Consider the following 25,260-nt stretch of genomic DNA (forward strand, 5'->3'; position numbering starts at 1 on the left):
GCTTCGTGAGACCGGAGGGCCTTGAGCTTTTCTGGTCTCGCCATGAGCTGGCTCGGAGTCGCCCTGAATGGCATGGTCTCTTTCCCCTGGCAATAACCCGCCAAGATTCAGTCAGGAAAGTGACCGTTTTGACTAGTAACGAGTCGCTTTCCTGTATGGACATTACCACCTGGGTGAGTCGATACGGAGAGGTCACCAATATTCCCGAAAAGAATCTGGATGACCATGGTATCTAGTCAGGGGCCTGGACCTTCATGGTGAGATTGAAGGTTTCGGGAAACACTGTTACCCATATCCCCTCCTCAACCTTTTTGGGGAGGGATAGGATCTTGATTTTCTACCGGGGGCAGCCTAAGGTCTGTCACAGGTGCGGTAGCCCCACACACTTCAGTGCGCAGTGTACCACCCAGAAATGCGCACTGTGTGGGGACCTTGGTCATCTTGCTGCTGCCTGTCGCAGGATTAGGTGTAACTTGTGTGGTGACCTCGGTCACCCGTTCAGTCGCTGTCCGCGTTCCTTCGCCAATGCGGTCCTGAAAGCGGCGAGTGCGGGACAGACGAAAGCTGGAACTAATCTTGCCGGTGAAGGGACCAGTAGGGGCGGGGGAGGCAGGGAACCGGTGAGGAGCAAGCTGCCGCCATCCACCATCAGGCGGCAGGAGAAGCGCCGTGGGGACAGGGGGCAGGGAGTAATGTCCCTAAACTCTGACCCAGGTACTTCACTTGCAGCTGAGGATCGTAAAGACAGTGAATTGAACGAGGAAGTCAAGAGACTTGAAAGGGAAGAGCGAGAGGACGCCACGTCTTCCCAGGAACCCTCTTCTGGTGACAGTCTAGATGAGGGAGAGGGGGAGTGGTCACAGAAAAAGAAAAAGGGTAACAGAAAAACGGCCAGAGGTAGGAGGGGGACCAGGTCTCGAGCTGCCTCTTTGGAGTGCGACCCCTCTGACTCTCTGGCCGTGATCCAAGCGCCATTGGAGGGTTCAGCAGCCCCCCTCTGGTGGATCTCTCCAACCGGTTCGGGGCTCTCCAGGACCTCCCTCTGGAGGGGGGAAGTGGGGACCCAGGGCCGGAGGTTGCGGACAAGGTGGTTGGGGCTCAGGAGATGGCTGGGTCTTCCTCTCGGGGGGCAAATACAAAGCCCTCTGGGGGGACGACTAACCCAGGACCACCAGACGAGGGCAAGAATGTATGTAAGGAGAGAATGGATGAGTCTGTTTGTCTTAAGCGCACTAAAAACCCGTCATTATCGGAGGAAGAGGTTGGGACTGTCAGTGGTGGGAAGAAAAAGGCTATCTAATTCAATCAATCATGATGGCGGCACCCACCCCGTTGACGCTGGCAACTATTAATGTTTGCAGCATAAAGTCAGATGCGGCAAGGTACACGGCCTTTCATTTTCTCGGCCAACTTGACGCCGACATTTTGTTTTTGCAGGAGACCAGGTTGACCAATATATCAACCTTGCATAAAGCAAGGCGGGAGTGGAGGCATGGGCCCTCCTACTGGTCTCTTGCGGCCGAGCCGTATAGCGGGGTGGCGGTCCTTTTTAAGACCGCAGCGGTTGAATGCAGATGAGTGATCGAATTAGAAATGGGGAGATGCTTGATCCTAGATGTCTCCATGGGGGGACAAGAGCTTCGGCTCATTAACATCTATGGTCCCCAGTCCAAGTGGGAACGCAAATGTCTTTTCCTGAAGATCAAACCTTTTTTATTTTCGAGTCGGCAGGTGGTCTTCGGAGGGGATTTCAATAATGTCACGAGATCCTGTGATAGAGGAGGTTCCGGAGACCGGCTGGCTTATGACTGCGTCGCGTTAAACAGGATAGTGAGTGAGGCTCGCCTGGTGGATGTCCACATCCGGCACAACCCGGGCAACACGGGATTCACCTTTTTTAGAGGTAGTCAGTGCAGGTCTAGGCTAGACAGGTTTTATTTGAAGGAGGAGGCCGTCTCTTCACCGTTGTCGGTTGTGGAGGTGGAGTTCTCCGATCACTGTTTGATTATGTTTTCTCTGAACGTTACAGAGACTCCTCGGATGGGAAGAGGCTATTGGAAGCTGAATTCGTCACTCCTTGAGGAAGAAGCTGTAAGACGGTCTTTTGAGGAATTCTTTCAGAGCCAGGTACCATTGCTGGGCCTAAGTAACACTAAGTCAGAGTGGTGGGAGATGTTCAAACATCGGGTGGCGAGATTCTTCCGGCAGCTCTCGAACCTCAGAAGCCTGAACAGGGATCGCCTGTATCAGAGCCTCAGGAGGAAACTCGAGCATCTTGTCTCGACTGGAGGTAGCCGCGAGGAGATCTCCAGAGTGAAGTCCTTGCTGAAGAGGTGTCAGTACGATAGGCACGCATCTTAGGTTTTCGAGAGGGACTACGGGAAGTACTGCTCGCTCGACCCTTACAGAAACTGTAAGATGTCAGTGAATAGTAAGATAGTGACGGGGCTGGTGGACAGTACGGGGTCCCTGAGAAGGTCCAGATCAGGGATCTTGGAGGTCGTCAGTTCCTACTACTCGCACCTCTTGGGAAGGAGGGAGCTTGATCGTGACGGGATGTCGGCTTTCCTGGCTGAATCCGTTCCTGAGCCAGGGGCTGACTTCTCGCTGGGCGATTTGGCAGAAGCGATCAAAGAGGAAGTGAGACTGGCGATCGATGGGCTTAGGCCCAAAAAGTCGCCAGGTCCGGATGGCTTAACATCCGAGTTCTTTAGGACCTTTAGGGACTCTTTGGTCCCCCTCTTGACTCAGGTGTTTAACGAGTGTCTCTCCTCGGGCACTCTGCCGAGATCATTAAGGAGGTCAGCTTTGATCATTTTGTCAAAGGGTAAGGATCCGTCACGCATTGAGAACTGGCGTCCCATAGCACTTCTCAATGTGGACAGGAAGATTTTGGCTAAGATACTTTTCAACAGGCTGGTGAAGTTTGCACCCCGGCTCCTTTCGGAGGTTCAGCACTGTTGCGTTCCTGGCCGTAGCACTTTTAGTGCTGTTCTAGGTGTCCGAGAGGCCGTGGAGCAAGGCAGGGCGGGCCTCTGGAAGGGGTTCTTGCTGACCTGGATCAGGCAAAAGCCTTTGATCGGGTTAACCACGAGTACCTCTGGTCCACTCTTTTGAGGTATGGTCTGCCTGGAGGGTTTATGGACTGGCTTAAGACCTTGTATGCAGGGGCTGAGACTTTCCCTCTGGTGAATGGGTAGATTGGACGACCTTTCGGGGTAGGATCCGGTGTCCATCAGGGCTGTCCTCTTAGTCCTTTGCTTTACGCGTTTGCGCAGCGGTTGAATGCAGACGAGTGATCGAATTAGAAATGGGGAGATTCTTGATCCTATATGTCTCCATGGGGGGACAAGAGCTTCGGCTCATTAACATCTATGGTTCCCAGTCCAAGTGGGACCGCAAATGTTTCTTCCTGAAGATCAAACCTTTTTTATTTTCAAGTCGGCAGGTGGTCTTTGGAGGGGATTTCAACAGTGTCACGAGATCCTGTGATAGAGGAGGTTCCGGAGACCGGCTGGCTTATGACTGCGTCGCGTTAAACAGGATAGTGAGTGAGGCTCGCCTGGTGGATGTCCACATCCGGCACAACCTGGGCGACACGGGATTCACCTTTTTTAGAGGTAGTCAGTGCAGGTCTAGGCTAGACAGGTTTTATTTGAAGGAGGAGGCCGTCTCTTCACCGTTGTCGGTTGTGGAGGTGGAGTTCTCCGATCACTGTTTGATTATGTTTTCTCTGAACGTTACAGAGACTCCTCGGATGGGAAGAGGCTATTGGAAGCTGAATTCGTCACTCCTTGAGGAAGAAGCTGTAAGATGGTCTTTTGAGGAATTCTTTCAGAGCCAGGTACCATTGCTGGGCCTAAGTAACACTAAGTCAGAGTGGTGGGAGATGTTCAAACATCGGGTGGCGAGATTCTTCCGGCAGCTCTCGAACCTCAGAAACCTGAACAGGGATCGCCTGTATCAGAGCCTGAGGAGGAAACTCGAGCATCTTGTCTCGACTGGAGGTAGCCGCGAGGAGATCTCCAGAGTGAAGTCCTTGCTGAAGAGGTGTCAGTACGATAGGCACTCATCTTAGGTTTTCGAGAGGGACTACGGGAAGTACTGCTCGCCCGACCCTTACAGAAACTGTAAGATGTCAGTGAATAGTAAGATAGTGACGGGGCTGGTGGACAGTACGGGGTCCCTGAGAAGGTCCAGATCAGGGATCTTGGAGGTCGTCAGTTCCTACTACTCGCACCTCTTGGGAAGGAGGGAGCTTGATCGTGACGGGATGTCGGTTTTCCTGGCTGAATCTGTTCCTGAGCCAGGGGCTGACCTCTCGCTGGGCGGTTTGGCAGAAGCGATCAAAGAAGAGGAAGTGAGACTGGCGATCGATGGGCTTAGGCCCAAAAAGTCGCCAGGTCCGGATGGCTTAACATCCGAGTTCTTTAGGACCTTTAGGGACTCTTTGGTCCCCCTCTTGACTCAGGTGTTTAACGAGTGTCTCTCCTCGGGCACTCTGCCGAGATCATTAAGGAGGTCAGCTTTGATCATTTTGTCAAAGGGTAAGGATCCGTCACGCATTGAGAACTGGCGTCCCATAGCACTTCTCAATGTGGACAGGAAGATTTTGGCTAAGATACTTTTCAACAGGCTGGTGAAGTTTGCACCCCGGCTCCTTTCGGAGGTTCAGCACTGTTGCGTTCCTGGCCGTAGCACTTTTAGTGCTGTTCTAGGTGTCCGAGAGGCCGTGGAGCAAGGCAGGGCGGGCCTCTGGAAGGGGTTCTTGCTGACCCTGGATCAGGCAAAAGCCTTTGATCGGGTTAACCACGAGTACCTCTGGTCCACTCTTTTGAGGTATGGTCTGCCTGGAGAGTTTGTGGACTGGCTTAAGACCTTGTATGCAGGGGCTGAGACTTTCCCTCTGGTGAATGGGTGGATTGGACGACCTTTCGGGGTAGGATCCGGTGTCCATCAGGGCTGTCCTCTTAGCCCTTTGCTTTACGCGTTTGCGATCGATCCCTTCCTCAGAAGGATCGATTGTGGACCGTTGGCGGGGTGCGGATGGGCGGGGCGGCGCCGGAGGCTATCCTGAGGGTGGTGGCCTATGTGGACGATGTCACCGTCTTTGTTTCTTCGCAAGAGGAGGCAGTGGTGGTGATGTTAGAAGTGGAGCGCTACTCGGAGGCATCCGGGTCCAAGGTCAACCAGGATAAGTGTGAGAGTCTCTGGCTGGGAGGCGGAGATCCCGGGTTTGATCTTCCGGACACCCTCCCCGAACCCCAAGAACATGCCAAAGTCCTGGGCATCGAATTCGGCCAGGGTGATTACCCCACGAAAAACTGGGAAGGCAGAATCAAAGGTGTCACCCAAAGAGTGGACCAATGGAGGGGTTGGTCTTTGACCCTGAGGAAAAGGGTTGGCCTGTGCAAAGCTTTCCTGCTCCCCTTGCTAATCTACCTGGGCAGCGTCTGTGTCTTGCCAGAGCCTCTCTGGACACGGGTCTACAGTCTGTTCTTCCAGATGTTATGGGGGAACAGACTGAACCTAGTCAAGCGGGAGGTCACTTACCGCACGAGGAGACTAGGGGGTTTGAATATGGTGAACCCCGTGGTGTTCCTAGTGAACACCTTCTTGAAAGTGAACGTGGCAAACCTCTGGAAAGAGAGGGCTCCTCCGTGGGTATTCTCCTGCAAGGGATGGTTTCAGCCTTTCTTCCAGGAATGGGAGACAGGGGGAAGATTGAAGGATCTTCGCACACCACACGGGCATCTCCCGGCTTATGTTACCCCGGTTCTGAAAATGATCCGCCTGTGGGGTCTGGGAATGTGGGAGGTGAGGTCCCTCCCGAGGAAACTCCTCGATATGAGGGTCTTGCTTTCTCATTTTCAGAGTCCATTGGCCCTCAAAGACTGCCCAAGTCGGGATCTGGAGGTTGGGTTGAGTTTGTTAAATTCTAGCAGGATCCCCGAGAAGTACTGGGACTTGACTTGGCGCTGCTTCCATGGTAAGCTGTATGTGAGGGACAATTTGAAGTTCAGGAGCTCCGAGGACAGGAATTGCCCCCGTGAGGCTTGTGCTAACGTGCTGGAAAGCATGGAGCACTTCCTGCTTCATTGTCCCTTTAATACAGAGGTGTACAACAGGGTGGGGGCTTCCATTGGTTGGCCGCGGCTGGCTATTCTGTCCTACGCCGGGTGGGCCTATGGAGCGTTCGGAGACCTTGGGAGAAGGGACCGAGACACTTTATTCATAGTCAGCGCAGTGGTCAGGTATTTCACGTGGAACGCACGAGTTTTAGTTTCGACGCAGAGTAAAATCCTCCATGTAGATGAAGTCTGTAGGAACACCCTAGGTGACCTGGTGAAGGTACGTTCTCTGGAGTATGAAAGACTGGGTGCCCGGAGGGCGGCCCGTCTCTGGAGGGGCTTTTCCTTCAGGGTGCCTTAGTCCGGTAGTACTCCTATATCCAGGTGGTGGGCTGATGTCTTTCCACCCTAGATTTTTGTTTTGTATTTCTGTCTCCTGAATAGAAGGTTTGCCGGCATCGAACTTGAGCCTTGGATGGTGAGTGTGTAGGTTGTGTTCTGTATATATTGTATATAATGTATAATAGGGGTTTTAGTTAGGTTGGGTGGGGGATTTGGGGGGGGGGTCTTCATCAGCGGTGATAAGAGGACTGATCTGGCCTGATCCAGGCCCCGCCTGGGGAAAAACTTTGGGGCCTGATCCTAGCTCGGAGTAATCCTGAAACTTTGTGGCCAGAGCTGGATCAGGGGTGGCGGGATAGTTAGTGTAGGTCTGTGTTTTATATATATATATTAAAAAATGACAAAAAAAAAAAAAAATCCAAAAAAAAGAAAATACAAAAAAATATACAAAAAAAAAAAGGTTTAAAATTGTTCATGTCACTATTGTATATATTGTTATTTTTGGTTTGCTGTGGTGTGAATGAGGTGCGGTAAGGGGGTGACTGTAAGGTCAGGCAGTGGGACCAGTAGGTTAGTGTTAGTGTCCGGTTGTATATACGTTATATTAGGTTTAGTGTTTTGTGTTTCTAGCGTTTTATTGTATATAATCTTGTATATAGGACGGTGTTTTATGTGTATATAGGATGGTGTGAGCGTTGTGTGGGATTGTATATAGTAGTATGAATGAAGCTGGGCCGGGGGTTTTATAGGTTTTATAATATTTATTTCCTGTATATATATATATATATTCCTGCGGTGATTTATTTTGTTTCTATTTTCTGTGATTTGTCGTCTTGTTTTGTTCTTATGTTTGGTGTCCTGTAATGTATTATTGTTCTGTCATGTACTGTACTTATTCTATCAATAAAAAAAAGACCTGCAGTGTATATATACAGGACAGGAGAAGTGGTACTGTGCAGTGTATATACAGGACTGGAGAAGTGGTACTGTGCAGTGTGTATATACAGGATAGGAGAAGTGGTACTGTGCAGTGTATATATACAGGACAGGAGGAGTGGTACTGTGCAGTGTATATACAGGACAGGAGAAGTGGTACTGTGCAGTGTGTGTATATACAGGACAGGAGAAGTGGTACTGTGCAGTGTATATATACAGGACAGGAGAAGTGGTGCTGTGCAGTGTATATATACAGGACAGGAGGAGTGGTACTGTGCAGTGTATATACAGGACTGGAGAAGTGGTACTGTGCAGTGTGTATATACAGGACAGGAGAAGTGGTACTGTGCAGTGTGTGCATATACAGGACAGGAGAAGTGGTACTGTGCAGTGTGTGTATATACAGGACAGGAGAAGTGGTACTGTGCAGTGTATATACAGGACTGGAGAAGTGGTACTGTGCAGTGTATATACTTGGACAGGAGAAGTGGTACTGTGCAGTGTATATACAGGACTGGAGAAGTGGTACTGTGCCGTGTATATACAGGACAGGAGAAGTGGTACTATGCATTGTATATATACAGGACAGGAGGAGTGGTGCTGTGCAGTGTATATATACAGGACAGGAGGAGTGGTGCTGTGCAGTGTATATATACAGGACAGGAGGAGTGGTGCTGTGCTGTGTATATATACAGGACAGGAGGAGTGGTGCTGTGCAGTGTATATATACAGGACAGGAGGAGTGGTACTGTGCACTGTATATATACAGGACAGGAGGAGTGGTACTGTGCAGTGTATATATTCAGGACAGGAGGAGTGGTACTGTGCAGTGTATATATACAGGACAGGAGGAGTGGTACTGTGCAGTGTATATGTACAGGACAGGAGGAGTGGTGCTGTGCAGTGTATATATACAGGACTGGAGCAGTGGTACTGTGCAGTGTATATATACAGGGAAGGAGGAGTGGTACTGTGCAGTGTATATATACAGGACAGGAGGAGTGGTACTGTGCAGTGTATATACAGGACAGGAGGAGTGGTACTGTGCAGTGTATATATACAGGACAGGAGGAGTGGTGCTGTGCAGTGTATATATACAGGACAGGAGGAGTGGTACTGTGCAGTGTATATATACAGGACAGGAGAAGTGGTGCTGTGCAGTGTATATATACAGGACAGGAGGAGTGGTACTGTGCAGTGTATATATACAGGACAGGAGAAGTGGTACTGTGCAGTGTATATACAGGACTGGAGAAGTGGTACTGTGCAGTGTGTATATACAGGATAGGAGAAGTGGTACTGTGCAGTGTATATATACAGGACAGGAGGAGTGGTACTGTGCAGTGTATATACAGGACAGGAGAAGTGGTACTGTGCAGTGTGTGTATATACAGGACAGGAGAAGTGGTACTGTGCAGTGTATATATACAGGACAGGAGAAGTGGTGCTGTGCAGTGTATATATACAGGACAGGAGGAGTGGTACTGTGCAGTGTATATACAGGACTGGAGAAGTGGTACTGTGCAGTGTGTATATACAGGACAGGAGAAGTGGTACTGTGCAGTGTGTGCATATACAGGACAGGAGAAGTGGTACTGTGCAGTGTGTGTATATACAGGACAGGAGAAGTGGTACTGTGCAGTGTATATACAGGACTGGAGAAGTGGTACTGTGCAGTGTATATACTTGGACAGGAGAAGTGGTACTGTGCAGTGTATATACAGGACTGGAGAAGTGGTACTGTGCCGTGTATATACAGGACAGGAGAAGTGGTACTATGCATTGTATATATACAGGACAGGAGAAGTGGTACTGTGCAGTGTCTACATACACGACAGGAGGAGTGGTACTGTGCAGTGTATATATGTAGAGGACAGGAGACGTGGTACTGTGCAGTGTATATACAGTAAAGACCAAACCTTTGGACACACCTTCTCTTTTAAAGATTTTTCTGTATTTTCATGACTATGAAAATTGTACATTCACACTGAAGGCATCAAAACTATGAATTACCACATGTGGAATTATATACTTAACAAAAAAGTGTGAAACAACTGAAAATATGTCTTATATTCTAGGTTCTTCAAAGTAGCCACCTTTTGCTTTGATGACTGCTTTGCACACTCTTGGCATTCTCTTGATGAGCTTCAAGAGGTAGTCACCGGAAATGGTTTTCACTTCACAGGTGTGCCCTGTCAGGTTTAATAAGTGGGATTTCTTGCCTTATAAATGGGGTTGGGACCATCAGTTGTGTTGTGCAGAAGTCTGGTGGATACACAGCTGATGGTCCTACTGAATAGACTGTTAGCTGCTTTTTTCTTGCCATAATACAAATTCTAAGTAAAGAAAAACGAGTGGCCATCATTATTTTAAGAAATGAAGGTCAGTCAGTGCGAAAAATTGGGCAAACTTTGAAAGTGTCCCCAAGTGCAGTTGCAAAAACCATCAAGCGCTACAAAGAAACTGGCTCACATGAGGACCGCCCCAGGAAAGGAAGACCAAGAGTCACCTCTGCTTCTGAGGATAAGTTTATCCGAGTCACCAGCCTCAGAAATCGCAGGTTAACAGCAGCTCAGATTAGAGACCAGGTCAATGCCGCACAGAGTTCTAGCAGCAGACCCATCTCTTCAACAACTGTTAAGAGGAGACTTTGTGCAGCAGGCCTTCATGGTAAAATAGCTGCTAGGAAACCACAGCTAAGGACAGGCAACAAGCAGAAGAGACTTGTTTGGGCTAAAGAACACAAGGAATGGACATTAGACCAGTGGAAATCTGTGCTTTGGTCTGATGAGTCCAAATTTGAGATCTTTGGTTCTAACCACCGTGTCTTTGTGCGACGCAGAAAAGGTGAACGGATGGACTCTACATGCCTGGTTCCCACCGTGAAGCATGGAGGAGGAGGTGTGATGGTGTGGGGGTGCTTTGCTGGTGACACTGTTGGGGATTTATTCAAAATTGAAGGCATACTGAACCAGCATGGCTACCACAGCATCTTGCAGCGGCATGCTATTCCATCCGGTTTGCGTTTAGTTGGACCATCATTTATTTTTCAACAGGACAATGACCCCAAACACACCTCCAGGCTGTGTAAGGGCTATTTGACCAAGAAGGAGAGTGATGGGGTGCTACGCCAGATGACCTGGCCTCCACAGTCACCAGATCTGAATCCAATCGAGATGGTTTGTGGTGAGCTGGACCGCAGAGTGAAGGCAAAAGGGCCAACAAGTGCTAAGCATCTCTGGGAACTCCTTCAAGATTGTTGGAAGACCATTTCCGGTGACTACCTCTTGAAGCTCATCAAGAGAATACCAAGAGTATGCAAAGCAGTCATCAAAGCAAAAGGTGGCTACTTTGAAGAACCTAGAATATAAGACATATTTTCAGTTGTTTCACACTTTTTTGTTAAGTATATAATTCCACATGTGGTAATTCATAGTTTTGATGCCTTCAGTGTGAATGTACAATTTTCATAGTCATGAAAATACAGAAAAATCTTTAAATGAGAAGGTGTGTCCAAACTTTTGGTCTGTACTGTATACAGGATAGGAGGAGTGGTGCTGTGCAGTGTATATATACAGGACAGGAGGAGTGGTACTGTGTAGTGTACAGTTGTGCTCAAAAGTTAACATACCACGGCAGAATTTTTCCTTTCTTGGCCTTGTTTCAGAGAATATGAATGATAACAAAAAAACTTTTTCTCCACTCATGGTTATTGGTTGGGTGAAGCCATTTATTATCAAACTACTGTGTTTTTTCTTTTTAAATCTTAATGACAACCAATTTGGATGTTTTTGGTTGTGATTAAGATTTAAAAAGAGAAAACACAGTAGTTTGATAATAAATGGCTTCACCCAACCAATAACCATGAGTGGAGAAAAAGTTTTTTCTTATCATTCATATTCTCTGAAACAAGGCCAAGAAAGGAAACATTCTGCCGGGGTATGTAAACTTTTGAGCACAACTGTATATATACAGGACTGGAGGAGTGGTGCTGTGCAGTGTATATATACAGGACTGGAGGAGTGGTGCTGTGCAGTGTATATATACAGGACAGGAGGAGTGGTACTGTGCAGTGTATATATACAGGACAGGAGGAGTGGTACTGTGCACTGTATATATACAGGACAGGAGGAGTGGTGCTGTGCAGTGTATATATACAGGACAGGAGGAGTGGTACTGTGCAGTGTATATATACAGGACAGGAGGAGTGGTACTGTGCAGTGTATATATACAGGACAGGAGGAGTGGTGCTGTGCAGTGTATATATACAGGACAGGAGGAGTGGTGCTGTGCAGTGTATATATACAGGACAGGAGGAGTGGTACTGTGCACTGTATATATACAGGACAGGAGGAGTGGTACTGTGCACTGTATATATACAGGACAGGAGGAGTGGTGCTGTGCAGTGTATATATACAGGACAGGAGGAGTGGTGCTGTGCAGTGTATATATACAGGACAGGAGGAGTGGTGCTGTGCAGTGTATATATACAGGACAGGAGGAGTGGTGCTGTGCAGTGTATATGCACAGGACAGGAGAAGTGGTGCTGTGCTGTGTATATATACAGGACAGGAGGAGTGGTGCTGTGCAGTGTATATATACAGGACAGGAGGAGTGGTACTGTGCAGTGTATATATACAGGACAGGAGGAGTGGTACTGTGCAGTGTATATATACAGGACAGGAGGAGTGGTACTGTGCAGTGTATATGTACAGGACAGGAGGAGTGGTGCTGTGCAGTGTATATATACAGGACTGGAGGAGTGGTGCTGTGCAGTGTATATATACAGGACAGGAGGAGTGGTACTGTGCAGTGTATATATACAGGACAGGAGGAGTGGTACTGTGCAGTGTATATATACAGGACAGGAGGAGTGGTACTGTGCAGTCTATATATACAGGACAGGAGGAGTGGTGCTGTGCAGTGTATATATACAGGACAGGAGGAGTGGTACTGTGCACTGTATATATACAGGACAGGAGGAGTGGTACTGTGCAGTGTATATATACAGGACAGGAGGAGTGGTACTGTGCAGTGTATATGTACAGGACAGGAGGAGTGGTGCTGTGCAGTGTATATATACAGGACTGGAGGAGTGGTGCTGTGCAGTGTATATATACAGGACAGGAGGAGTGGTACTGTGCAGTGTATATATACAGGACAGGAGGAGTGGTACTGTGCAGTGTATATATACAGGACAGGAGGAGTGGTACTGTGCAGTCTATATATACAGGACAGGAGGAGTGGTGCTGTGCAGTGTATATATACAGGACAGGAGGAGTGGTGCTGTGCAGTGTATATATACAGGACAGGAGGAGTGGCACTGTGCAGTGTATATATACAGGACAGGAGGAGTGGTGCTGTGCAGTGTATATGCACAGGACAGGAGAAGTGGTGCTGTGCAGTGTATATATACAGGACAGGAGGAGTGGTACTGTGCAGTGTATATGCACAGGACAGGAGAAGTGGTGCTGTGCAGTGTATATATACAGGACAGGAGGAGTGGTGCTGTGCAGTGTATATATACAGGACAGGAGAAGTGGTACTGTGCAGTGTATATATACAGGACAGGAGGAGTGGTACTGTGCAGTGTATATGTACAGGACAGGAGGAGTGGTGCTGTGCAGTGTATATATACAGGACTGGAGGAGTGGTGCTGTGCAGTGTATATATACAGGACAGGAGGAGTGGTGCTGTGCAGTGTATATATACAGGACAGGAGGAGTGGTGCTGTGCAGTGTATATATACAGGACAGGAGGAGTGGTACTGTGCAGTGTATATATACAGGACAGGAGGAGTGGTGCTGTGCAGTGTATATATACAGGACAGGAGGAGTGGTACTGTGCAGTGTATATATACAGGACAGGAGGAGTGGTACTGTGCAGTGTATATATACAGGACAGGAGGAGTGGTGCTGTGCAGTGTATATGCACAGGACAGGAGAAGTGGTGCTGTGCTGTGTATATATACAGGACAGGAGGAGTGGTGCTGTGCAGTGTATATATACAGGACAGGAGGAGTGGTACTGTGCACTGTATATATACAGGACAGGAGGAGTGGTACTGTGCAGTGTATATATTCAGGACAGGAGGAGTGGTACTGTGCAGTGTATATATACAGGACAGGAGGAGTGGTACTGTGCAGTGTATATGTACAGGACAGGAGGAGTGGTGCTGTGCAGTGTATATATACAGGACTGGAGCAGTGGTACTGTGCAGTGTATATATACAGGGAAGGAGGAGTGGTACTGTGCAGTGTATATATACAGGACAGGAGGAGTGGTACTGTGCAGTGTATATACAGGACAGGAGGAGTGGTACTGTGCAGTGTATATATACAGGACAGGAGGAGTGGTGCTGTGCAGTGTATATATACAGGACAGGAGGAGTGGTACTGTGCAGTGTATATATACAGGACAGGAGGAGTGGTGCTGTGCAGTGTATATATACAGGACAGGAGGATTGGTACTGTGCAGTGTATATATACAGGACAGGAGGAGTGGTACTGTGCAGTGTATATATACAGGACAGGAGGAGTGGTTCTGTGCAGTGTATATATACAGGACAGAAGAAGTGGTGCTGTGCAGTGTATATATACAGGACAGGAGGAGTGGTACTGTGCAGTGTATATATACAGGACAGGAGAAGTGGTACTGTGCAGTGTATATATACAGGACAGGAGGAGTGGTACTGTGCAGTGTATATATACAGGACAGGAGGAGTGGTGCTGTGCAGTGTATATATACAGGACTGGAGCAGTGGTGCTGTGCAGTGTATATATACAGGACAGGAGGAGTGGTACTGTGCAGTGTATATATACAGGGCAGGAGGAGTGGTACTGTGCAGTGTATATATACAGGGCAGGAGGAGTGGTACTGTGCAGTGTATATATACAGGACAGGAGGATTGGTACTGTGCAGTGTATATATACAGGACAGGAGGAGTGGTACTGTGCAGTGTATATATACAGGACAGGAGGAGTGGTGCTGCGCAGTGTATATATACAGGACAGGAGGAGTGGTACTGTGCAGTGTATATATACAGGACAGGAGACGTGGTACTGTGCAGTGTATATATACAGGACAGGAGACGTGGTACTGTGCAGTGTATATATACAGGACAGGAGGAGTGGTACTGTGCAGTGTATATATACAGGACAGGAGGAGTGGTACTGTGCAGTGTGTGTATATACAGGACAGGAGGAGTGGCACTGTGCAGTGTATATATACAGGATAGGAGGAGTGGCACTATGCAGTGTGTGTATATACAGGACAGGAGGAGTGGTACTGTGCAGTGTATATATACAGGACAGGAGGAGTGGTACTGTGCAGTGTATATATACAGGACAGGAGGAGTGGTACTGTGCAGTGTATATACAGGACAGGAGGAGTGGCACTGTGCAGTGTATATATACAGGACCGGAGGAGTGGTGCTGTGCTGTGTATATATACAGGACAGGAGGAGTGGTACTGTGCTGTGTATATATACAGGACAGGAGAAGTGGTGCTGTGCAGTGTATATATACAGGACAGGAGGAGTGGTACTGTGCAGTGTATATATACAGGACAGGAGGAGTGGTACTGTGCAGTGTATATATACAGGACAGGAGGAGTGGTGCTGTGCAGTGTATATATACAGGACAGGAGGAGTGGTACTGTGCAGTGTATATATACAGGACAGGAGACGTGGTACTGTGCAGTGTATATATACAGGACAGGAGGAGTGGTACTGTGCAGTGTATATATACAGGACAGGAGGAGCGGTACTGTGCAGTGTATATATACAGGACAGGAGAAGTGGTGCTGTGCAGTGTATATATACAGGACAGGAGGAGTGGTACTGTGCAGTGTGTGTATATACAGGACAGGAGGAGTGGCACTGTGCAGTGTGTGTATATACAGGATAGGAGGAGTGGTACTGTGCAGTGTGTGTATATACAGGACAGGAGGAGTGGTACTGTACAGTGTATATATACAGGATAGGAGGAGTGGCACTGTGCAATGTGTGTATATACAGATACTTAGATTTGCAGGGTCTCAGCCAGGCACATTGTCACTTTTGGAACCCTTGCCACCTTAACATAGCCCAGCTCTGCTTCATGAACACTGTCATTTTGTAACCACATTTAGTATTTTCCCAGTGAATACTGGAGGAATGGTACCTGTGTAATGACTGTTCTGAGAATGACACACTTTTCAGAGCAAACTCTGCAGTTAGAGGCATTAGAAGCTATTAATTAGTGCACCATATACAAGACCAGCTTTTCAAAGTCAAATCTGTGTCTGGATTGCCCATCCTAAACTCTTAGAACGCTGAGTTGTCCAGTCATTTGTTTATTTACCTACCGTAAAGATAAATAGATAAGCAGATAACCTCAGATTCCACACAGAATGTGTGACTCACTGATACACAATGGTACACTGACAACAGCAGCCAGGCAGCCCATTTCATGACCTAACAGACCAGCCCACCGGGCATCTACCCGATAAGGCAGATTAGCAGTCTGGGCCTGCATACATTCATAATGGTGGATTAAGCGTTAATAAATTGTTAAATATGAAGAAGTGGACAATTTGTTCCAATTATTAGATTTTTGGGAATTTAATTGATAAGTATGTGTCCCTTGTGACAGAACCAACTCCTGTGTTATTACATAAGTCTTCAGCTGGTTCTTGGAGATAAAGCAGGAGTCAACTATGTTACATTGCGTCCAAACTAGAAAATAACCAAGGGCAAGTATGAACTGCAGGAGGACAATGCTTTTCTTTGGGCTTTGGAAAGGTTGCATGGCAATCAGCCTGAAATCTAAACAGCCTCCATAGAAATGAGGCGATAACATTTCTGAGGTCCAATCTCAATAAAAAGACAGACCTATAGGTTGCAATAGAGTAGAGCAGGCAAACGGGTGGTGTAGGTTACTAATTAGGGTCTGGAAGCATAAAAGAGGTAACACAAAGCCATGGACCTGAATATCACTGGCATGTGTGATGACAAATGACTCCATCCACATAAATGATCCATTGTGCAGAAGTATGTGGACAGGCGGAGGGGCAGAAGGAAAACTTTGGGCTATATTTCACTTGCTAGATTCTGCAAATATATACTATATATCTACTAGATTATAACTAATGCCCCTGGACTGCAATATTAAAGGGGTTACCCAATCATGGACAATCCCTTTTAAATTCCAGTCTCCCATATAAAGTAAAAAAAAAAAAAGAGCTGCAGCCGATCAGCATCAGACAGAACTCCACCTGAAAGGAATTGGGAAGGCTGCAGCCCATCAGGCGCTGATCAGCTGCAGCGCTCACATGTCATAACAACTTCGCTGGAGCGGCACCAGTCCGGTAAATGAATACTTTATATGTTTTTTTTATTTAAATTGGGGGGTGGGGGGCTATAGCATTACATATATGTACAGTACAGGCCAAAAGTTTGGACACACCTTCTCATTTAAAGATATTTCTGTATTTTCATGACTATGAAAATTGTACATTCACACTGAAGGCATCAAAACTATGAATTAACACATGTGGAATTATATACTTAACAAAAAAGTGTGAAACAACTGAAAATATGTCTTATATTCTAGGTTCTTCAAAGTAGCCACCTTTTGCTTTGATGACTGCTTTGCACACTCTTGGCATTCTCTTGATGAGCTTCAAGAGGTAGTCACCGGAAATGGTTTTCACTTCACAGGTGTGCCCTGTCAGGTTTAATAAGTGGGATTTCTTGCCTTATAAATGGGGTTGGGACCATCAGTTGTGTTGTGCAGAAGTCTGGTGGATACACAGCTGATAGTCCTACTGAATAGACTGTTAGAATTTGTATTACGGCAAGAAAAAAGCAGCTAAGTAAAGAAAAACGAGTGGCCATCATTACCTTAAGAAATGAAGGTCAGTCAGTGCGAAAAATTGGGCAAACTTTGAAAGTGTCCCCAAGTGCAGTTGCAAAAAACCATCAAGCGCTACAAAGAAACTGGCTCACATGAGGACCGCCCCAGGAAAGGAAGACCAAGAGTCACCTCTGCTTTTGAGGATAAGTTTATCCGAGTCACCAGCCTCAGAAATCTCAGGTTAACAGCAGCTCAGATTAGAGACCAGGTCAATGCCACACAGAGTTCTAGCAGCAGACACATCTCTACAACAACTGTTAAGAGGAGACTTTGTGCAGCTGGCCTTCATGGTAAAATAGCTGCTAGGAAACCACTGCTAAGGACAGGCAACAAGCAGAAGAGACTTGTTTGGGCTAAAGAACACAAGGAATGGACATTAGACCAGTGGAAATCTGTGCTTTGGTCTGGTGAGTCCAAATTTGAGATCTTTGGTTCCAACCACCGTGTCTTTGTGGGACGCAGAAAAGGTGAACGGATGGACTCTACATGCCTGGTTCCCACCGTGAAGCATGGAGGAGGAGGTGTGATGGTGTGGGGGTGCTTTGCTGGTGACACTGTTGGGGATTTATTTCAAATTGAAAGCATACTGAACCAGCATGGCTACCACAGCATCTTGCAGCGGCATGCTATTCCATCCGGTTTGCGTTTAGTTGGACCATCATTTATGTTTCAACAGGACAATGAACCCAAACACACCTCCAGGCTGTGTATGGGCTATTTGACCAAGAAGCAGAGTGATGGGGGGCTACGCCAGATGACCTGGCCTCCACAGTCATCAGACCTGAACCCAATAGAGATGGTTTGGGGTGAGCTGGACCGCAGAGTGAAGGCAAAAGGGCCAACAAGTGCTAAGCATCTCTGGGAACTCCTTCAAGATTGTTGGAAGACCATTTCCGGTGACTACCTCTTGAAGCTCATCAAGAGAATGCCAAGAGTGTGCAAAGCAGTCATCAAAGCAAAAGGTGGCTACTTTGAAGAACCTAGAATATAAGACATATTTTCAGTTGTTTCACACTTTTTTGTTAAGTATATAATTCCACATGTGTTAATTCATAGTTTTGATGCCTTCAGTGTGAATGTACAATTTCCCTAGTCATGAAAATACAGAAAAATCTTTAAATGAGATGGTGTGTCCAAACTTTTGGTCTGTACTGTATATGATAACGAAATACCAAAGTGGTGCAGGAGAGATGCAAGGAAGGACAGCAATCTGGATCACAAGGGGTTAAAGGGTGGACCGCAAAAGGAATTCTGTCACATCTCTGACACATGCCAATAGCATTGGATGACACTCCTTACACTCCCCAGACAATTGAGAATTTCCACTCTTCCTTCCCCATGTATATATGTATGCAGCAGCGCTGTGCACAACTGGCAATCACTTATATCTGCCTTTCCTAGAAGGGGCCAATTTTTTTTTTTTTTTTTCATTTCCCATCTTCCGAGAGGCATAACTTTTTTTTTATTATTATTTTGCAGGAAAAGTTGTATATTTATAGCCCAATTTAATTCATATGCCCATCAATATACTGGAAACAAAGAAAAAAAAGATATCCTTTGTGCAGTGGAATTAGATAAAGAAAAATTCCCCCATTGTTTTGGGGTTTTGCTTATTTATGGCGTTCGCTATGCAGTAAAAATGGCACGTCAGCTTTATTCCGTGAGTCACTACGATTAGGGAGAAACCACACTTACAACAAAAATATATAATATTTTACATGTTAAAAGAATTTGGCTTTGGCTAGCTCCTCCCCTCCATACAATGTCTGTGTGTTCCACTAGCTCCGCCCCTCTTCATACAATGTCTGTGTGTTCCACTAGCTCCTCCCCTTCATACAATGTCTGTGTTGTTCCACTAGCTCCTCCCCTCTTCATACAATGTCTGTGTTCCACTAGCTCCTCCCCTCTTCATACAATGTGTGTGTTCCACTAGCTCCTCCCCTCTCCATACAATGTCTGTGTTGTTCCACTAGCTCCTCCCCTCTTCATACAATGTCTGTGTTCCACTAGCTCCTCCCCTCTTCATACAATGTGTGTGTTCCACTAGCTCCTCCCCTCTTCATACAATGTGTGTGTTCCACTAGCTCCTCCCCTCTTCATACAATGTCTGTGTTCCACTTGTTCCTCCCCTCTCCATACAATGTGCGTGTTCCACTAGCTTCTCCCCTCTCCATACAATGTGTGTTCCACTAGCTCCTCCCCTCTCCATACAATGTGTGTTCCACTAGCTCCTCCTCTCTCTATACAATACCTGTGTTCCACAGATAGATAGATATTATAGATACAATAGATAGATATGATAGATAGATATGATAGATACAATAGACTAGCTCCTCTTCTTGCCATAGAATGTTAAAAGCACCAACTGTCATCTCCTATCTCAGTGATCGAAAAATCTGTCTTCACTGAATATAATTTCTTGCAAAATTTACCCCTGAATTGAGAGTGAAGAAAGCTAATTTCTCTAATAAGATATATTACAAAGTTTTTTCACGTGTACTATAGATTTATGAAATATTAAAAGAAAAACTATGGTTACTAAAAATGTTTGTGGTGTTCAGGCTGTATAAATAGACTATGCCTGGAATGTCACTTTATATTCCTAAACCCCATATAGACAATTTAAGCCTTAAACGACCAGGGAATACCCTTCACATAAGAATGATGGTTTGGATGATGTTTAAAGGGATTCTCCACTTTGGACTATGTTTGTAAAAAGGGTGCATTGATAAAAAAAATAAAGTTGATGAGACCTCCAGCGATCAATTGTAATCTGTCAAGAAAGTGATAGTAAATGTTCCCAATCCCTGCAGCGCCTCCACAGGAGACATTAAGGAATGCGCTGTTCCTATCCAGATAAGTGGAGTGTCTAATTCTGGACAGGACAAGTCCTCCAGAGCGAGAGAAATGACAATTCTTTACAACTGGTTGTCAGGCGCCAATCACTTCCACATAGACACGGCAGGTGTGTCTTAAAGTCAATGCAGACGTGAGTGGCGCAGGATGGCCCATGTAAGTCCTTTTTGCAGGAATCGCACCAGTTTTGTTGAAGTATAAAATAGGGTCTGTTCCTAGTTTTTTTTTTCGTCCAGAAACAGCGCCACTCTTGTCTATAGGCTAGGTCTGGTATTGCAGTATTCATTTTAATGGTGATGAGCTGCAGCCCAAAGACAATAGTGATGCTGGGCAGATAAAAGGTTACTTTTTAATTTTTTTTTTTACTATATTTCTGCCTTTTACAGAAATAAATGAGTAGGGAATAAGCACATACGACTGACCAAGTGTAGAATAGCCCCATTAGATAGGATTATTCCATGCCGACCTGCAGACGTTCAAATGCAAATCCACCGCAGAAAACCATCAGTCATCCTCCGTATGAACATATGCAGAAAAGCATGCTAAGCAACAAGCGATACAATATCTGTTCTATACAAAGCCACGAAACTAAAGCAAATGTTAAAAAGCCACATACATGAGCAACGCGAAGGGGGGGGTCACATCCTGCCAACACCCCTGCCTCTATTAATAATATGTTTTCTGTACAGGGGGGCTAAAATTAAACCCTAAATTATATGGGACTCCTAAAAATAAAAACATACTTTTTTGATTAGCAGAATTGATTAAACTGGGTCCGGGGTTGTAATGAACAACCCCTTTAAGTGAGAAACTTTTAGGAAGTAGGTTCTAATTATGTTTTAAAGAAGCCACCAAATAAGTAAAGGGTGAGAATTCCACAAGAGAAGGCAGTGCATGACGTCCCCCTGCGATTACCCACACTTAGAATAATTATTAGTGTACAGAAAATGGCCAAGAAATATTTCAAGTAACCATTCACACTGTCCATCACTGTAACAGGGCTGATTCAGCGCCTGCAATTACTGTAGATGTTCATGTCACTCGTTTATCGGGTGACTGTCAGCCTGTTTATGATGGCAGCGAGTCTCTGAATGTGTATTATCTACTGCTATATGGTCCCCTCCATACATCTCTGCACTCCTAATCTCCAGCCCTCACAACCATCTCCAGAACTTCTCCTATGCCTCCTATTCCTTACTCTGGAACGCGCTACCCCAACAGATCAGACACTCCTTCCCCTTCGGAGCCTTCAAACGCAACCTTAAAATCCATATAGTCTCAAAAGCCTATAACACATGATAAAGACCCCCTTAAAAATTAGATAAAAGTCAGCCAAGCCCACCAATTTCAGCAGGATCAACCAACCATCTAATAGGTATTGGGGTCTTCTGACTCTCCTCCGACATCATCATTTGGATCCAGCCTGTTGTATTTAAATGGATGACCCTCTTATTCCATGGGAGATAAGACCCACTGGAGGCATCTGCCTGCGGCTCTCTCATAGAGAACATAGAGTGCTCGGCCGCGCCAAGCATTGCTATGTATGGTGGAGCTGGGACGGACAGCTGTCTAATGTGTATGCCCAGCTTAGCGCTGACCACCACTCTGCCTTCACCTACCGTCTCCTCCTGTAGACAGTAAGTCCTAGTGGGCCGAGTTTTCGTTCCCACTGTACCACTGTCACTTAGCTGCATTTACTTATACTTGTTTTGCACTTGGCTATGTATGACTATATCATGTAGACATAGATAGATAGATATGTCTATAATGATGTATATATATTAATTATCTATCTGCAAGGAGTTTGTATGTTCTCCCCGTGGGTTTCCTCAGGGTTCTCCGGTTTCCTCCCACATTCCAAAGACATCCTGATAGGGAATTTAGATTGTGAGCCCCAATGGGGACAGTGCCGATATTGTCTGTAAAGCGCTGTGGAATTAATGGCGCTATATAATAGTATAATAAATAAATACAAATAAATATAGGATATAGATAGATAGATAGAAATACATTTAAAAAAGCAGGCGGTACTCAAAAATGGAAAACTATCAAAAGTCCAGTGAAACTTTTAACAAGCCATAGGTGCAACAGGCGTTTCAACTTTACAAAAGCTCTGTGGAAAGGCTGAAAAAGGCTCTGCGGAGCCGAAAGGTTGACTGTTGCAAATATGGTTTATTAAATGTTTCACTGGACTTTTGATAGTTTGCCATATTTGAGTATCGCCTGCTTTTTATTTTTATTTTATCTGGTTTTTGGGCTACAGTCAGTGGACTGGCACCTATCCTAAACTCTGAAGCTGGTGCTGTGTCATTTTTTTTTGTTGATAAATTAGAACAGATGAATAAATGCAATAGATAGATAGGTATGAGATACATAGATAATAGATAGATATGAGATAGATAATAGATAGATAGATAGGTATGAGATACATAGATAATAGATAGATATGAGATAGATAATAGATAGATAGGTATGAGATACATAGATAATAGATAGATAGATAGATAGATAGATAGAGTGATGGAAATAAGGATAAGTAGATAGATGGAAGGAAGGAAGGAAGGAAAGATGAATGGATGGATAGATTAATGGAAAGAAGGATAAATAGATGGAAAGAAGAAAGAATGAATGGCTAGATAGATGGAAAGAAGGATAAATAGTTAGATCGATGGAAGGATGGAAAGATAGATAGCTAGATAGGAAAAAGAGCAGCACAAGCAAACAACTTGTAAATGGATGGGTGCCCGTCCTCCAGGTAAATACTAAACCTTCTTACATATGAAAAAAATAGTAGAGACAGCACTCCAACAATAGATGATTTATTAGCTCAGCAAGAGCTCTTAGATAGATAGATAGATAGATATGAGAGAGAGGATTCTAGGACATCTGGTAGATAGATGTAGGAGATAATTCTGGTAAGAGGAGTCTTGTGAAGGACACTTATCCTCCTTAGTGGCAGCAGACTGTATTTGCCCTGAGGCTGCTATGACCACATTCACCCTCTATAAGCCGCTCACCCGCGAGACTAATGCCCAAGAGTCAGGATGTGGGTTGGTGAGAACATGACAGGTTGACCTCCATGCAGAATGCAAAATTCTTTGCAGTCACGTGGAGCCCTGGACAGGAGACATGTCACCTATCAATGGTGTCTTCTCACTATATATCCAGCTATTGAAAACATGGGCAACTTGGCTATTGCAACAATGTGTCATGTGGCATCATCGCTTGTAGACTTTTCCCATATCTTTCCATGGAAAAAAACCTTTCAATTGAGGTATATTGTAACAGAAAAGTGCCAAATTTTAAAGTTTTATTTTAAAGTATCAACTGATTCCTAAAAAGTGGTCGTCTGAACGGCGGTGAGATGGTGTCAGCCCCGCACCAGCTTACTGCTGGCTGTCATCGTGTGAAATCAGCCATATATGACATGTAGCCAGGCACTGTATAGTGTGAGAACATGGGCGACGGCTGACAATTACACTATATGTAAAGGAGCTGCCAATGTAATTCATTCCCTATAGACAAAGAATTCCAGCCATTGTACTATTGAATATCTGCGTTGCCCCACACAGAACGTTCTTGGTTAGTTGATGTTTTTGGCTATTAAAGTAGCGATAACATCTCATGTGAACGTACCTTTAGGATCCAAGCATGCAAGTTCTGATCCGTGCCCTCAAGAGCTTGCAATCTATTCTTCTTACAAATCCAATAAATTATTCCATGTGCCTTTACACACAGGTGTAAGGAGACACAAATCCAGCAACAGTAGACATAGCGAGAGGGGGGCTGTACAAACAGGACTTCAAAAAGGGAAGAAGCTCCAGGGGCAACGACGCAACTGATGAAGATTGCAACCTGTGGCTCCTCAACCCTGACTATGCAATCACTACCTATGAGAAGTTGGTTTGTTAACTCCAATGGGGACTGCGTGCACAGTGCTGGGGTCCTGGGTCCAAATCCCACCAAGGACAACATCAGCAAAGAGTTTGTATGTTCTCCCCGTGTTTGCGTGGGTTTCCTCCGGGTTCTCCAGTTTCCTCCCACACTCCGAAGACATACTGATAGGGAATGTAGATTGTAAGCCCCAATGGGGAAAGCAATGATGCTATTTGAAAAGCGCCACGGAATATGATGGCGCTATATAAGCAACGCATAATAAATAAATTCTCTGATGCCATACAACAGATCAGGGGCTCTACAGCTGTTGGAAAGCTACAACTCTCAATCATGGAGACTGTCAGAACACGCAGGGAGTTGTAGTTCTCCAACAGTTGGAAACAGCTTAGGCAGACACTGAGAAAAATGACAGAAAATAGCCGAATGCTATAAACTGATACAATAATCAACAAGTATATTAAACAACATAAACAAAATAAAAATAAAATAAATACAATGATAATACATTCTAAATAAATAATAAAAAATCACACACAAATATATACCAAATATTTATGTAAATCTATTTAAAAATATATCAAATATGTAAATCAATATATGTATAGACTATATATATATATATATATATATATATATATATATATATATATATATATATATACATATAAGCAAAGCCTGTATAAATCATCAGCAATGCTCTTTTGCAGCAAAGACCAGATAAAATGTAATGTCTCAATAATATAAGAAATACTACTGGTAATAATAATGGCAGTATACATGATGTCCTCATACCTGTAGCTGGGCACACACATGCAGGATGCCACTCACATGCTGAGGACTGTGGCTCTGTGCATCATGGTACAGTGCTGGTGCCTTCCACACCAGGCAGCCCACCCTGCCCCCACATCACACACTCACCTCCTCCTCACAGGACAATGAGCCTCATTCAGACGTGGCTGTGGGTCTTCTGTGCTGGGCTGGAGGAGTGTGCCAGTGTCCGCCCCTCACAGGGGTCCTGGGCAGGAGGAGAGAAGCAGGGAGGGCAGGAATAACAGGTCTCTGCCTCTCCTGTCACCTGAAGCTGGAGGAGGTTGTGCTGGAGGTGACACTGATCATTGCACAAGAAGAGGGTGACTGTACAGAGGTGGGAGCAGAGCTGCAGGGAAAGGGCACAGGAGGATAGTAAGGGGAGCAAGGGGGACACAATAAGAGGTATAGGGAGACTTGTTTTTGTTCAAACTATTGTACTTGTTGTTTGCTATG

At 45.6% G+C, this 25,260-nt stretch overlaps 1 protein-coding gene across 1 annotated transcript in view; it reads right to left on the reverse strand.

Moving 5' to 3' along the window:
* Window positions 1-24,915, reverse strand: part of LOC141175954 (carbohydrate sulfotransferase 5-like) — a 46,169-nt gene extending 21,254 nt beyond the window's left edge. The window contains exon 1 of the mRNA XM_073659943.1: window positions 24,790-24,915. The gene's annotated coding sequence lies outside the window, so the exon portion shown is untranslated. The remainder of the gene's footprint in view (window positions 1-24,789) is intronic.
* Window positions 24,916-25,260: the final 345 nt, after the last annotated feature.

The sequence above is a fragment of the Phyllobates terribilis genome, unplaced genomic scaffold (genome assembly GCF_046119375.1).
Source record: "Phyllobates terribilis strain yellow unplaced genomic scaffold, ASM4611937v1 Scaffold_14__1_contigs__length_39327217, whole genome shotgun sequence".
Classification (NCBI taxonomy): domain Eukaryota; kingdom Metazoa; phylum Chordata; class Amphibia; order Anura; family Dendrobatidae; genus Phyllobates; species Phyllobates terribilis.